This window comes from Protopterus annectens, chromosome 12.part0, assembly GCF_019279795.1.
Source record: "Protopterus annectens isolate FY-2018-M chromosome 12.part0, PAN1.0, whole genome shotgun sequence".
NCBI classification, from domain to species: Eukaryota; Metazoa; Chordata; order Ceratodontiformes; family Protopteridae; genus Protopterus; species Protopterus annectens.
Window position 1 is genome coordinate 1,189,659,792 of NC_056746.1, and position 17,387 is coordinate 1,189,677,178.

Genomic DNA, 17,387 nt, shown 5'->3' on the forward strand with positions numbered 1-17,387 from the left:
TTTCAATAGGTGTGCAATTGCTGGGAGGGGACTAATTAAGAATTTGGCAAAATCTGACACGCAAACAACTAAAATAAGAGATTCTCACCCAGAATGACATTGGTACATCCAAACACGGCATACTAACTGAGCCAGGACACTGGTGGGCTCTTTTTCCAGAGTTCTGTGTTGAGCTGAAGTTTTAAAAATATATTTTACATCAACACCTACAATATTTCTGTTATACAAAGTTGATAGGATGTGTTGCGCCTGAAGGTAATGTTTTTTTGTATCCTACATTGAAAGCTTTGAATATCCTGCAGTGTAAATCACCTCATTACTGCCATCTAGCTGCATCATTCTGTTGCAACACATGAAGAGTCTGCATAACTTTTTGGATTGCCTGAGACGGTCAAAAATCAGAGTTAATGCTACCCAATTAATTTACAATTATTCTACACCCTGTAACTGCTAACTTTCAATCTCTTCTGATATCAGCAAAGATGCAAAGCAAAAATCTCTTCCTCATCTGCTAAGACAACTTAACTAAGCCAAGTTTCGATTTTTACACAGTAAAACACAATCCTGCCCATTTAACCACCTTGCAGCTTGGTTTTCATTAGATGCCAAATCAGTATTTTTAACTGTTTAACATTAAAACCTACCTACACTTCTTGTAACTTGTAATTAATTGTTGTTTTTATTGTGGAACTTTTCTCCCCGGGCCTCCCCTGAAAAAGGACCTGTGTCCAGTCGGATTTTCCCAGTCAACAAATGTAAATAAAATAAAGAATAAAACCGTGCACTATACACACAGAAGCATCTGCAGGAATAACCACGCATATTAAGTTTTACCATCCAATTGGTCTAAGCTATAATTCCCCATTAGGTGTGTACAAGCCTTTTGTTTTTTTTTTTTAAATGTTATTTCAGCTTGCTTTCAGATCCAGTTCTGGGCCACCTTTCTTTGTCATGATGGACAACCATCCAATAGGCAGTTAGGCAAGACTACATAGATCACATTTAGTACAAACTGTTGTTACTGTACCTTATAATGTGTTCACCACTACTACCCCTGTTTCTTGTACGAGGATAAACCCCCTTCCTCAGTACACCTCTCTTACAAGATGGCAGAATGAGGTTCCCAACCAGGTTTCTTTGATTATTCTGGAACCACTGCTCATTCTATCTGAATCTCAGCGACTGCTCATTCGTCTCATTTCTTGGCCTCTGCCTCGGCTGTTTGGCCAACCTGTAATACCTTCATCAATTCTTCTGGATCTGAAAATAACCAAATTTAGGCTTGGAGCCATATTTTCAACTATGACAAATAGAACATCCCAAATGATGCCATTCAATGTCCTAATCAATGAAAGTACCTTTTATCTGCACTTTTTTCAAATAATACAGCATTTTAATTGATTTATTTGTGTTGCATTGAATATTAAATGAACTGGAAGTTTTGACTCTGTTTTTTCAGTTAGTTTCATACCCACCTTCCCTGGTTTTGTTTTGGCGTTAATCTTGGTGGCTTTGAAACTGCCCGCCACTCTTGTAAATTTGTGTTTGGATACTCCTTCTGGGCCCATCTCATTTGCTCACTCAAGTGAGTGCAGTGAGATCATATTCTGATTTCAGGTACTTCTACTGTGTACAGAGAGGGCATCTGGGAAAGAAAAAAACATTTTTAAGCTTGTTTCCTGCATTTCCTGTAAGTGGTTTAGACTGTTTGTAGGCTTCTGAGTCCCCAAGCCTTTCTGTGTTGAAGGGAAGCCTTCTAGCTTAATTTTGTTTCTTAGAACTAGTCAGTTTTCTAGTTTCAGCACTCAGATCTGTTTCTTTGAACTCAGCACTTGTTCAGAACTCGTTGTAAGCACTAAATAAGCTGCAAATTACTACAGCACTCAACTTTCCTCACTTGTCTAGAGGAAAGCAGTTTTTAGTACTTAATAAATAAGCACCTATCCAGGCATGTCTAAGGGTCAGCTCCCATTGATTTCTCCTGTCTACCTGATGAATCTGGGCATCTTGGGGCAATGCAGCAATTGCCTCATGTACACATACAACCCTCTCCTCCTACCACCCAACACTACAACCTGTGAGAGATGCACTTATATAACCAAACTGGAAGCAAAGCTCTCTTCATCCAAGACTGGACTAGACAGTCAAGAGGAGAAGGTAAACACTTGCACCACACCACACTCATCACATAGTCCCTCAAAACCTACACCACCAAAACACACACACACAGAAACACAAAACACACACCTACATTCATGGAGGCTCTCAAAAACCTGCCCAAGCATCAGGGACCTCCGAAGCAGAAACGCAAGCAAACTCCACCCCCAACACAACCCAAATGACACATAGCCCACAAACTCAGTGTGCCACTCAACCACAGCCCATAAGGCATAACTTACCCAACACTCTAGTCAAAGGTGACTGTCAGGCACACTGATGTTCCACTCATCAGGCTAAACAAGGAGAAAGTTACTGTCAGCTGCCTGTCAGGTGCCAGAATCCACCACATAACGCACGCACTCAGGTCACTCCACAAAAAGTACAAATATGACACTGTCATTGTTCATGTTGGTGTGAATGACCTGAGACGTACCTCCCTGGACTACATGAAAAGAGACAGAGGATCTCTCCGATCTTGTAGCCCAGGCAGGTATGACCCTAGCCCTGAGTAGCATCCTGCCATCATCCAGAATGATACCACAGTACAAGGGCAAAATGATCGACTTCAACAATTGGCTAAGCTTCTGGTGTCATTCTAAGGGGATCCAGTATTTGTCTGCCTGGGACGACATGATCGACAGACCACGATGCTTTGCCAGAGATGGCCTGCACCTGTCGCCCTTGGGATTCCAGATACTGGCCAAGGCTCTTGACACCCCTATAGTAACTTTTTTAGGCAAGGTTCAAATGACAAATTCACCACGGTAACAGGTAGAAGCAAGCAAAATCTGAGGGTAATGCTACTCAATGCTAGAAGTCTAAACCTCAAAATGCACTCATTCGAGGCACTCCTTAAAATGGAGAACATCGACATCTGTGCAGTGACAGAGACTTTGTTCAAAGCTCCAGAGAGCACCCCTGTGTTACCAGGCTATAATTCATACCACACCTTTCGGCCACCTAACCCGAACGAAGCACTAAAGGTGGAGACGTCTCCATACTCATTAAGGATATCCACACCTCCAGGCTAGTTGCACAGCATAATACATCCGAGATTATCCAAGTGCAACTAACTCTGGGCAAGACCGCAATCCAAATTGTAGCTTGCTACAGACCCCCCACCATGCCCCAGGATTCACACTCCTCATTTCTTGATACACTGGAAAGTATTAGGGTACCACCCAACACCTTAATAATGGGCGATTTCAGCTACCCCTCCATTAACTGGGAAAATTACTCATGCACCAACTCTTTTGCTCAGCGTTTTCTGGAATTCATAAATTCCAATTCCTTGGATCATCTTATTCACACCACCACCAGGGGCAGCAATATCCTAGACCTGGTCATTACCAACATGGGCAACCAGTGTTCCACACCAGAGGTCAATTCCTTGTTGGTCAGACCCGACCACAAGCTAATCATCCTAGACATCCACATCCTGCCCCCACCCCCAATTAGGGAAACCACTGTAAAAAACTTCTCCAAAGCCAACTTCACACTTTTTAAGACAGAAGTGGCAAACTTCATGACACCCACTCAGACAGACAATAGAGGCAAGACTGCTGAATCCAACACAAATGCACTTTATAAGCACTTACACGAGTGCATGGATCATGCTATCCCTAATGGAACCAATATGCCATCCTCAAAAAAAAAGGAAGCCAATCTGGTGGTCCTCTGCCATAAACAAACTCTACAACAGAAGAAAGAAACTGTTGCAAAAAAGAGTAAAATCCCATGACTGGAGGAACTTTCTGGTCAACCTCAGTAAGAAGCCGAGATCCCTCATAAAATCCTCCAAAGCTAGTTAAGAAAACAAAATTGCCACTGACTCTAAAGACAACCATAAAGCATTCTATAGCTAGGTCAAGAATCTCAATGGCAACACTCAGATCTGCTGTGAGTTACAGCACAATGGCACTAAATATACAGAACCAACTGATATTGCCAACATCGTGGCAGATAGGTTCAGACCTAACTTTACCCCCCTCTCATACCCTAGAGGGCCCATCTCTATACTGGAAGAATGCAAAGTTCCTGTAATCATGGCTGCACAGGTTAAAATACACACTACCCAAAGCCAAGAACACAGCATCCATGGGACCTGAACTTTACCCCCCTCTCATACCCTAGAGGGCCCATCTCTATACCGGAAGAATGCAAAGTTCCTGTAATCATGGCTGCACAGGTTAAAATACACACTACCCAAAGCCAAGAACACAGCATCCATGGGACCTGACAATATCCCAGACTGCGTTCTACATGAACTACAGAATGAACTGGCACCCTACCCAAGTATCATGTTCAATCACAGCCTCACCTCAGGCTTTGTGCCCACTGAATGGCGCACTGCGACAGTTAGTCCACTACACAAAGGGGGAGCCATGACGGACCCCAGGAACTACCGCCCCATTAGCCTGATCTGCAAGGCCATGGAACATATCATCATGGAACTCATAAACAAAGACATTGGTAATCTTCAAACTCTGGACCCTACCCAGTTTGGGTTTTTGAAAGGCAGATCATGTCTCCTAAACCTGATTGACTTCTTTGAAGCAGTCACCAAAGTCATAGATGAGGGTAAGGTGGTTCACACAGCTTATCTAGATCTCGCCAAGGCTTTCAACACCATCCCCCACGCTGGAATTATAGATAAGCTCACTAATCTAGGTATAAATCCCTATGTCACAAAATGGGTTGCCAACTGGCTCACGGACAGAACCCACAATGTGAAAGTAGCAGACTCCAAATCCAACTTCAGACCAGTGACAAGTGGAGTACCACAGGGTTCAGTCCTGGGTCCTCTCCTGTTTGGTATCTACTTCTCTGAAGTACAGGCTAACACAGAAGGTCTTTGGCTAACAAAGTTTGCAGATGACTACAAACTAGGAGCCATAATCAACTCCTAACGATGTGGACATACTACAAAAGGGCTTCACTGAGACAGATGTCTGGTGTCAAAGCCATGGCCTGAAGCTCAATGCCAAAAAGTGTATTGTCATCCCCTTTGGTAAAAACTCTATACCCATGAACTACCACATAAGTGGTAGTCTACTTAACTCCGAAAGTGTGATAAGAGACCTTGGGACACAGGTGGAAAGTAGTCTCTCCTTTGAAAATCACATCATCACAGTGGTCAGGAAATCCTTCTACGTGGCTCACCTCATCACAAAAGGTTTCTCATCCAGAAAAAAAAAAAAAAAAAAAAAAAGCGGTCATTGTTCCCCTCTACTCATCACTCATTAGACCCATTATAGAGTACAACGCCCCTTTTGGTATGGACCTCACAAAACATCTACAACAACTGGAATGGCCACAGAAATACCTCACAAAGAGGATTACTGGCCTCAAACAGATGCCCTACGCAGAAAGTCTCAAAAACCTCCAGCTTTACTCCGTCGCATATCACCTACTCAGAGGCGATCTAACATACAAAGCTATGTCAAACCCAGAGAGTTGGACATGCTCCACTTAAAGAAATCCCAATCCCTCCATGCTACACGCTCTAGGGACCTAAATCTTGAAACCACAATAAACAGAACATGCTGGAGGGATAGATTCCTGTCCCAGAGACTTCCCATACTCTGAAAACAGACTACCTATCTATGTCAAATAGAGCTCCTCATTAGCACTCTTCAAGAAAAATCTTGATTGGATGGGAAATAGGAAATTCACCCCAGGGATCACTTCTGTGGCTCTGCTCGACAGGGGCACAGGAAAATAATTTTCTTGGGTGGCAAAAGCCAGGGTACCTTTTTGGCTAGGCTTATATAGGCCCTGGGGCCAATAGCCTAGTACCTACATATGAACCTATGAAAGTTATAACTCCACTACACAGGAGCTATTTACTCAGCTTCCAGAGGAGTGATAAACTTTTCCTTGCTGTAGGTCTCTATTCAAATAATTATGGAAAGTGAACCCCGATCCTGCTGAATAAGTTTCCAGGGAGCACAATGCACCCATTATATCCTTAGCTCCATTTTACAGATTTAAGTCCCAGCTCCATTTTACAGATTTAAGTCCCGGTCACTATCTGCCTTTTCATGAACAATGCTAAGTCTTTACATTCTGCTGCTTTGGGGCCCTCAAGGAGTTGCAGGTTTTAGTGACTGGCTCTATATTTATGGTCCATTAGGATGGCCTACATACATTTCAGGTAAACAAACTTGTGAAGCCTTGACTTCCTTTAGTTCCACATTTTCTCAAGTAAGGCCTGGGTACTACTATATCATTGGGCAGACAGCATTTTTTCAGCTTGTTGGAGCCTCCTTATTATGGGAACTGATGCATTCCTCTAACCTTCCATTCAATGTCTACTCATTTATTACATTTGTTAACTGGGAAAAAGTCTGACTGGGCCAGGACCCCGTTTACAGCGGAGGCCTGAGAAAAAAGCTTCAGAAATAAACAGTATAATACAATACCAAAAACAGTACAAATGTATATATGACTATTAAAACACATTCTGTTACAAACTTAAGTACAGAGCACGAAAATGATGGTACAACACAAATATTACTCACATAGAATGTTACATATGAAAAAAGTGGGTAGACTATCTCATGAAAAAGAGCACCTCTTCTGAACATCGGGCCATCACTGCTTCACTCTGACAGACCATCATGCTTAGTCTCTAGGATTGTTCTTCATCGTCATCATCCTCTTCTTTCGGCTGTTCCTGTTAGGAGTCACCACAGCGGATCATCTGTTTCCATTTCTTCCTGTCCTCTTCATCTTGCTCTGTCACACCAACCCACCTGCATGCCCTCTCTCACCACATCCATAAACCTTATCTTAGGCCTTCCTCTTTTCTTGTTACCTGGTAGTTTCATCCTTAGCATCTTTTTCCCAATATACACAGCATCCCTCCTCAGCACATGTCCAAACCAACGTAATCTTGCTTCCATGGCTTTGTCTCTAAACCTTCCAACCTGGGCTGACCCTCTAATATACTTATTCCTAATCCTGTCCACCCTTGTCACACCCAGTGCAAATCGTAACATCTTTAACTCTACCACGTCCAGCTCTGACTCCTGATTTTTTGTCAGTGCTACTGTCTCCAACCCATATAACATAGCTGGTCTCACTTCCCTCTTGTAGACCTTCCCTTTCACTCTTACTGGTAATAGTCTGTCACAAATCACTCCTGACATTCTTCTCCACCCAATCCATCCTGCCTGTACTTTCTTCTTTATCTCTCTTCCACACTCACCATTACTCTGAACTATTGATCCCAAATACTTAAACTCATCCACCTCCGCCATCTCTACTCCTTGCATCCTCACCATTCCTCTATCTTCCCTCTCATTCGCATACATATACTATGTCTTAGTTCTGCTGACCTTCATTCTTCTTCTCTCTAGAGCATATCTCCATCTCTCCAGGGTCTCCTCCACCTGGTTCCTACTCTCATTACAGATCACAATGTCATCTGCAAACATCATAGTCCACGAGGACTCCTGTCTGATCTAGTCTGTCAACCTGCCCAGGATTATTTTCCATTTTATTTTTAGTTATATCCAGCTTTACTCTTTTAGACATAAAACTATAAAATCTACATGCAGTAAAATACCAACTGTTATCCTGTATCACAGATGAAATAAACTTTGCTAATATTATTTATTCCATGCATAGATGAGCCCTCCTAAATCTTCAGTATGATTCTGGCTATTAGTGGAAAGGGTAAAAAGCATACAGGAGCATTCCTATCAAAGGGAAAAAAATAGTTTCCCCAAGCATTCTTGTACGGAGTAATGAAGAAGAACTTTGCAAAGTTATTGTTGTGACTGGCAGCTAAAAGATCTAACTGAGGTGTTCATTACAGCTCTATCAATTCTTGGAAGACCGCTGATTCAGTTTCCATTCATGAGGGTCTGTCCTGGTTCTGCTCAGTTTGGCTGACACAAAATTTTGCTCCGACAGTATGCAAGATGCCTGCAGTGTAACACTGAGCTGAAAAAGATATAGCTCATGATATCATGGTTAGTCTGCACAGGGGAGTAGGATTTGGTTCCCTTTGTTTATGTACCATATCACTGTGGTGTTGTCTATAAACACTTAATGGTCTTGGGGACTGAAGGTGACTCAAGAATGTTGACAGTATTTATAAGTGCCGACATCTGTTTTACATTTATGCATTTTGGTCTGCTTTGCAGGTCAAAACTCCCAGCACTTTCATAGGTAGGTACTAGGCTACCTGCCTGAGGGCATTTATAAGCCTAGCCAGAGTGTGTCAGCTTCGCTGCCCCACTGATTAACTGAGCCATCAAGAAGAGTCAATGAAGTGATCCCAGGGGTGTATTTTCAATTACCCATCCACTCGTCAAGGTTTCTCTTGAAAGAAAGAGTGTTAGTGAGGGGCTCTGCCTAATGTAGTTAGGAATTTTGTTCCAAAGCATGGGGAGTCTCTGTGACAGGAATCCATCCCTCCAGCATGTTCTATTTATTGTTGTGGCGAGGTTTACCTCTCTAGAGCGAATGGCTCGCAGCGACTTGGATTTCTTTAGGTGGAGCATGTCCATCAATTCCGAGTTGGATATGGCTTTGTAAGTCAGGCAGAGATCACCTCTGAGTAAGTGATATGCCACTGAGTACAGCAGGAGATTTTCCAGTCGGGCTGCATAGGACATATGTTTGAGGCCAGTAATCTTCTTGGTGAGGTACTTTTGCGGTCTTTCCAGCTGTTGGAGTGTCTTGTGAGGTACATCCCAAATGGGGCATTGTACTCTATGATGGGTCTGATGAGCGACAAGTAGAGGGGCACTATAACCTATTTCTAGATGCGAACCCTTTAGTAATTAGATACATAGAAGGATTTCCTAACTACTTTGGCAATATGATTGTCAAAGGAGAGATTAGTATCTACCTGGGTCCCCAGATCTCTTATCACCTCTTCTGTATTAAGGGGGCTGCCAACTATGTGGTAATTCATGGGTGTTTTGTTTTTCCCAAACGGGATGACTATGCATTTTTTGGCATTTAGCTTGAGACTATGACTTTGACACCAGGTATCCATCTCAGTAAGGCCCTTTTAGAGAATGTCCGTGTCAGCCGGATTCAATTATGGCTCCCAGTTTGCAGTCATCGGCGAACTTAGCCATAGTCCTCCTGTGTTTGCCTGTACTTCTGAGAAGTATATACCAAACAGTAGGGGTCCCAGGACCAAGCCTTACGGGACACCACTTGTGACTGGTTTAGAGTCGGACCTGGAGCCCGCTATTCTTCCAGTGTGAATTCTGTCTGTAAGCCAGCTGGCAACCCATCTTGTGATGTAGGGGTTTATGTTCAGGCTGGTGATTTTTTTCTATAATTCCCGAGTGGGGAATGGTGTCAAAAGCCTTGCTGAGGTCAAGGTAGGCTGTGTTAACCACCTTCCTCTCATCTACGGCCTTGGTGACTGTCTCGAAGAAGTCAACCAGGTTTAGTAGGCATGATCTGCCCTTAAAGTTGAACTGGGTCGGGTCAAGAGTTTGGAGGTTCCCAATGTCTTTGTTAATGAGTTCCATGATGATGCGCTCCATAGCCTAGCAGACCAGGCTAGTCAGGCTTATGGGGCAATAGTTACCATGGTCAGTTGTGGCCCCTCCTTTGTGGAGCGGAATAACCGTTGCTGTGCGCCATTCTCTGGGCACATAGCCTGTGGAGAGGCTGAGGTTGAACAGTGTGTTTAGGTGGGGGGTTAGTTTGTTCTGTAGTTCGTGCAAGACGCAGCCTGGGACACCATCTGGCCCCATTGTCCCTGTGCTTTTGGCTTTTGAAAGATGTGTTTTCACATGTGCATCTGTGATTTCCGGGACACTACACTTTTCCGGTATTGTTGTGGGTCCTTTTGAGGGGGGGGTGAAGTTTGCACTGAATCTAACTGCCAGGATGTTGGCAATATCAGTAGGTTCAGTATATTTTGTGCTATTTTGCACTAGCTCAGAGCATATCTGCGAGCTGCCATTTAGATTCTTGACATAGCTAAAGAAGGCTTTGTAGTTATCTTTCGAATACTTGGCTATTTTTCTTTCAAAGTTAGCCTTGGATGATTTTATGAGGGACATTAGTTTCTTACTGATACTGATCAGGGATTTCTTTCCTTTTTGGGATTTGCTTTTTTTCTGAACTAGTTTCCTCCTTCTATTGTATAGTCTGTTTATGGCAGGGGTCCACCAGACTGGTTTCCTTCTCTTAGGGGAGTGAGTCTTGGTTTTCCTAGGGATGGCACGATCCATGCATCCTTGTAGGTGCTCATAGAGTGCATTTGTAAAGGTTCCTGCATCTTGGACACTGTTATCCTTTAGCGTGGGGGCTGTGAAACTTACCACCTCTGTCTTAAGTAAGGTGAAGTTTGCTATAGAAAAGTTTTTCACTGTGGTTTCCTTGGCTGGGGGTGGTGGTGTGGTGTGGACATTCAGAGTGATTAGTTTATGGTCTGATCTAACCAGTGATGGGTTGATCTCCGGTGCGGAACACCTGTCGCCCATGTTGGTGAAGACCAGGTCCAATATGTTTTCACCTTTGGTAGGGGAGTTTACCAGCTGATCCAGGGCATTTGAGTTAATAAATTCCAGGAAGCGCTGGACCTGGGAGTTTGTACTCGAGTAGTTTTCCCAGTTAACGGTAGAGTAATTGAATGCACCCAATATCAGGGTGTTCGGTAGGACCTTCATGTTTTCCAGTGTCTCCAGAAAGGTGGAGTCGTGGTCCTGGGTCATGGAGGGTGATCTGTAGCAGGCCACAATTTGCACTGCAGATTTGCCTGATGTTAGTTACACATGGATGATCTCAGAGATGTCATGCTGCGCCACTAACCTGGAGGTGTAAGTATCCTTGATGAATATGGATACACACCCTCCTTTTGTGTTTCGGTCCATGTTCTGTGGCCGAAATGTGTGGTACGATTTGTAGCCCAGTAGTGCTGGGGTGCTCTGTGGAGCCTTGAAGCAGGTTTCAGTTACTGCACAGATGTCGACGTTCTCCATACTGAGGAGTGCTTCGAGTGCGTGCATTTTGAGATTTAAACTCCTGGTGTTGAGTAGCATAACCTTCACTTTTTTTATTTGTGCTGTTTACGGAGGTGGGTTTGACTTTTGAGCGTTGCCTAAAAATGGCACTATGGGGGCAGCAAGAGCCTTGGCCAGTATTCGAAAGCCTAGGGGTGACAGATGCAAGCCATCTCTTGCAATGCAAAGAGGTTTGTCGAGCATGTCGTCCCAGGATGACAGGACACTGGATCCCCTCTGAATGGCACCAGAAGCTTAGCCAGTTGTTGAAATTGATCATTTTTTCTTTATACTGCGGTATCACTCTTGGTGAGGGCAGGATGCTACTCAGGGTCTGGGTCATACCCGCCTGGGCTACATGTTCAGAGAGCTCTTCCATGTCTCTTTTCATGTAGTCCATGGAGGTACGTTTCAGGTCATTCACACCAACATGAACAATGACAGAGTCATATTTGTACTTGTTCTGGAGTGACCCGAGTGCTTGTGTTATGTGGTGGATTCTGACTCCAGACAGGCAGCTAACAGTAACCTTCTCCTTGTCCAGCCTAGTGAGTGGGACGTCAGTGTGCCTGACTATAGAGTCGCCTATTACTAGTGTGTTAGGTATGTTATTTCACCTTAAGGGCTGTGATCGTGCGGCACACTGATTTTGTGTTTTATGTGTTGTCTGGTTTGTGACGGGAGGTGCAGATTTTTTGGGTGTCTGCTTTGGCGGTCTCTGATGCTTTTGCAGGTTTTTATTTAGAGCCTTTGAGTATGATTTTGTGTATTTATGTGTATTTTTTGCCAGTGCTGGTTTAGTATGTTTATGTGAGGCTGGAGGTGTGGTGCAAGTGTTAACCTTCGCCTCATGATTGCCTGTTCCAGTCTTGGGTGGCAAGAGTTTAGCCTCCAATTTAGCTATATAATTGCATCTCTTGCATATGTTAATGTTTTGTGGTAGGAGGAGAGGGTTGTCTGTGTACATGAGGCAGTTGTAACATTGCCTCAGGATACCTAGGTTCACCAGCTGGACTGGAGAGTATACCTGAAATTGCCCTTTGGTCATGCCTGAATAGTAGGGTGAGCTGCTTAGTCGCTTGGTTGGTGAGGGGTGAATAATGAGCCTTGCCCTTCTGGGCAATCAAGTGTTGGGGTATATTACTGCTTGCTATAAGGTCTGAGCAAGTGCTGGACTGTAGGATGCTTTTAAGTGCTTAGGCTGAGAGTTAGACTACTTTCAAGGGAAAAACTGAAGAGGAAACTTGGTGGAGCTGAGAATAATTTAGCCCTAGCTAACCAGCGCTGCCCGGACGTGCAAACGCAATTTTTATAACAGGAAATAGAAATTAGCCCAAAATGGCCTATAAACTACTAACTTCTGGGCTGGAACCACTCCTTCAGGGACAGATGGCTGCTTAAAGCTCCCTCTCTCACAGGTGAACAGAGAAACTTCCTTCTATCCAAGTAAGGAATGGGCAACTCAGAAACCTGTAACACAGCCCTGAATTCAGCACTAGCCTGAAAACTGGACTATACTAGCTTAGAAAGGTGGGAAACGAGGAATTTTTTTTGAAAAGATAAGGCAAAAACAGTAAAACATACACTTAAAACAGCTTTAAATGACTACAAACAGTAAAAAATACACTTACAACAGCTTTAGATGACTACAAGCAATCAGATAAGGCTTGTAAACAAATTACCCAATTAACCAGTAAAAATAATCTCAAAACTGAGCCCTGTTCCTGTAGTCTTCAATCACGCAAGTTCTAACCGCATACTCCTGCCACTGGGGTGCAAGGGAACCTTCTCCAAAAAAGAAGGCCTGGATTAGTGCTCAAGTTATACAAACAAAGCTAGATTCAGCAGGCCTGAATCTAGTTTATGCGACAGCAAACAAGGCACACCAATTTCAGTAAGAAACAGTTCAAATATGCAGGCACGGTAAGCCTCTAACCAGAAATTCCCAGCTCAGAAGGGCAGAGTCCAGCCTCTCCTCCCACAAGAGTGCAGACCACAAACCTTCTTAATGTAAAATGACTGGCCTGAAGCCCAAGTACTTAAACCAGAACTAATATACTTTTAGAATTACAGACACTGAGCCTTCAATCAGCAGCTCCCAACATAGAAGGATGTAAGCTACCTGTCATCCGCCATAAATCAGCCTCTCCTCCCACAAGAGTGCAGACCACAAACCTTCTTAATGTAAAATGACTGGCCTGAAGCCCAAGTACTTAAACCAGAACTAATATACTTTTAGAATTACAGACACTGAGCCTTCAATCAGCAGTTCCCAACTTAGAAGGATGTAAGCTACCTGTCATCCGCCATAAATATTGCTCCCCAAGCAAAGTCTGATCCACCTGCTGCTACACACTGTGCTGGAGCTGGAAGGAAAAATGAGACACCTGGATTCTGATAAAATTTGTCTCTCCAAAGGATATCTCCTCTCACACCCCAAAACTGGAATTTATAATATCAGAACCATAATGTGGAATTTTGTTAGAGGAATAATGACACTCACAAATGCCATGATACCTAGAACTTGAATTCCCTTGCTGAGACACCAATCTGACTGGAAGAATCTACAGAATAAATCTAGGTACAGATCTACTTTTTCTTATGAAGAAAAACTCTGAACTGAGGTATCTAGGATATACCCCAGGAAACAATACTGTCAGGAGTTGAACAAGACTTTTGTATGTTCTCCTGGATCTCTCATCCAAGAGAGAGATTTTTGCCACTTTAAAAAAAGACTCTGCAAAGACAAATAAATCATCTAAATGAAAATGTGAATACCTTGAAGTCTGCAGTGGCCTATCACATTTACTTACTAGGCTATCAATCTTTGAGGATAGTACAGCTGTGCAAAACTCTTACCATAACAACAGTAGATATCCTTTTCTACACTTACAGTATTCTAAACATTTTTTTCCTTCTGGTTGTGCATGGACTCTTTGTTCTATGGAGACTGTTCTCTTCCGGGGCAATTCCGTTCTGGGAAGTTGCATCCATTTTACTCCCTATGTTCTGAGCAGGGTGCATAAGTGTGAAGTACGGCACATACAAGATCATTAGGCTTTGGTATACTTGCCAAGCGTCAGGCTGCCCTGGGCAAGAGATCCCTTCTGTTTTACAATACTACAGCAGTGACATTAAAGGACATCTTAAGAAGCTTAATTTTACACTCCCATAAGAGTTTTTAGCCCATGCTGCATACGAATAACCCAGAGGCAAGCAGAACAAAAGATATGTTGGTACACTTACTTGCTGTTCCTATCCATGAAAGACTATACAACTTTTTACTATGCAGCCTCTGTGGCATTTTACCTTTCTATTGTCCCAATGCTGTGTATACTTGCTTCCATCGAGAAATGCCCTGGTGCTTTAGAAATCATGCTTGCTCACTCATGGGCACCTTCAAGAAGGCTTGTTCACACACACCCTCCCCAAACAGAACTTTCTCATTAGTAAAATCACCTCACGAGCCAAAATCAGCCACAGGGTTGTTTACCATCACTCCCCTGTCCCCAAACCCATACTTTACCTGTCAAAAGTGAAACTTTGCCAGAGTTCAACTCTGTGAAGTGATCATTTCAATCCTCACTTGCCAATTTTGGCCAGCTCTCACTACCTCATCATGGCCGTTTCTCTCTCAGAACCAAAATTCCTTCAATGAAAGAAAAAAAAATGTTTGCAGTCTACAAAATTTACTTGATATGTTTTTTACATTCACAATTATTTCCATTTCATATTACTCTTAGATATGTACAGGGGTCTTCACTCAACATACTTAACTGTTGTTCTTTCTCCAAGGAGTGCGTATTCAGAATTAAAAGCAAGAGGATGAATACCAGCCACAAATCATGCAGAAGCCCTAGAGCAGTCGCAATACGCACCAGGGGAATTATACCTCCTAGCCTGACTGACATCTGTAACTTTCACAAGATAAGATAGAGACTGTTGATGGGGACAGGGGAACCTGGTCTACTGTTCTTGATTTGCAACCATCTTAACCTTTACCAAGAGAAGCATTTTAAAAAATGAATTAAAAATCATCTCTTTCTCCGTCTGTATACTGGCTATAAAAAGTTTAGATCCTCCCATTATAATGCCAGGTTTTTGTGATATAAAAAAATGAGACCTCAATAAATCATTTCAAAACTTTTCCCACCTTTAATGTGACCTATAACCTGTACAATTCAATTGAAAAACAAATCTGTTGGGGGAAAATATACAAAATAAAAAACTAATACTTTGTTGAAGCATCTCTTGATTTAATTACAGCATTCAGTCTTCTTGGGTACACACCTGCCAGCAATTAAAGAGACTCTGATTAACCCCAAATAAAGTTCAGCTGTCCTAGTAGGATTTTCCTGACATTTACTCAGTTGCCTGCTACAGCAAAAGCCATGGTTCGCAGACAGCTTACAAAGCATCAGAGATCTCATTGTTGAAATGTATCAGTCAGGAGAAGGGTACAAAAAAAATTTCCACAGCAATGGATATGCCATGGAACACAGTGAAGACAAGTCATCAAAAAGTGGAGAAAATATGGACAACAGTGACATTGCAAAGAACTGGCGGTCCCTCCAAAACTGATGAAAGACAAGATGAAAACTGGTCAGGGAGGATGCCAAGAGACCTACAGCAACACTGAAGGAGCTGCAGGAATTTCTGGAAAGTACTGGTTGTGTACTATATGTGACAACAATCTCCCATATTCTCCATATGTCTGGACTATGGGGTAAGGGTTGCAAGACTGAAACCTTTTCTTACACAGAAAAACATCCAGGCCCAGCTAAAATTTTCAAAACAATACAGCAAGTCTCCCAAAAGCATGTGGGAAAATGTGTTATGGTCCGGATGAGACCATGGTTGAATTTTTTGGACACATTTCCAAAAGGTACATTTGGTGCAAAAACATCACTTTGCATCACCCAAAGAACACCATCCCCATGGTAAAGCATGATGGAGGCAGTATCATGCTTTGGGGTTGATTTTCTTCAGCTGGAACTGGGGCTTTAGTCAAGGTGGAAGGAATTATGAACAGTTACAAATACCAGTCACTTTTGGCCCAAAACGTTCAGGCATCTGCTAGAAAGCTGAAGATGATGAGGAATTTCAGCTTTCAACATGACAATGATCCCAAGCATACATCCAAATCAACAAAAGAATGGCTTCACCAGAAGAAAATTAAAGTTTTGGAATGGCCCAGCCACAGCCCAGACCTAAATCCAACAGAAAATCTGTGGAGTGACCTGAAGAGAGCTATGCACAAGAGATGCCCTCACAATCTGACATATTTGGAGCGTTTTTGCAAGGAAGAGTGGACAAATATTGCCAAGTCAATATGTGCCATGCTGATAGACTCCTACCCAAGAAGACTGAATGTTGTAATTAAATCAAAAGGTGCTTTAACAAAGAGTTTAAGGGTGTGCACACACAAGCAACCAGCTTATTGTATGTTTTTTTATTTTTTTATATTTTTTTCTCCTAAGAGATTTTTCAATTGAATTCTACAAGTTATAGGTCACATTAAAGGTGGGAAAAGTTTTGAAATGATTTATTATGGTCTCATTTTCTTTATAGGTTTATAGGTGTGTACTAGGCTAATGGCCCTGGGGCCTTTACAAGCCTAGCCATAGGATTACCCTGGCATCTTGCCACCCAACCTTAGTTCCCAGTGCCTCTGTTCAGTAGAGCCACTGGAGTTATCCCCGGGGTGATTTTTTTTTTTTTTTTTTTTTTATTTCCCATCCACTCATCAAGATCTCTTGAAGAGGGTCAGCAAGGTGCTCTGCTTGACATGTGTGGGAAGTCTGTTCCATAGCCTGGACAGTCTCTGGCTTATGAACTTGACTCTCCAGTACATTCTGTTGATTGTGGTAAGGAGGTTGAGGTCTCTGGAGCATGTGGTGCAGAGGGATTGGGATTTCTTTAGATGTAGCATTTCTAACAAAGCTAGATCAGACATGGCTTAGTAAGTCAAGCAGAGATTGCTTCTAAGTAGGCGATATGAGACAGAGAATAGTTGGAGTTTTTCGAGTCTGTCCATACAGGACAAGCGTTTAAGGCCTAGGATCCTCTTTGTGAGGTACGTTTGTGGCCTCTCCAGTTGTTGCAGTTGTCTACTGAGTTACATGCCAAATGGGGCATTGTACTCTATGATTGGCCTAATGAGGGAAGAGTACAGGGAGAAAATTACCTCTCTCTTCCCGGATGTAAAACCCTTAGTAATGAGATGTGCCACATAGAAGG

The 17,387-nt window shown here is 42.9% G+C and overlaps 1 protein-coding gene across 6 annotated transcripts in view; it reads right to left on the reverse strand.

Moving 5' to 3' along the window:
* Window positions 1–17,387, reverse strand: part of ZNF335 (zinc finger protein 335) — a 1,318,033-nt gene that overhangs the window by 1,282,855 nt on the left and 17,791 nt on the right. The window contains exon 2 of one of the 6 annotated variants that reach the window (XM_044090237.1): window positions 14,674–14,796. The exons of the other annotated variants lie outside the window; for them this stretch is intronic. The gene's annotated coding sequence lies outside the window, so the exon portion shown is untranslated. The remainder of the gene's footprint in view (window positions 1–14,673; window positions 14,797–17,387) is intronic. 6 annotated transcript variants of the gene reach the window in all.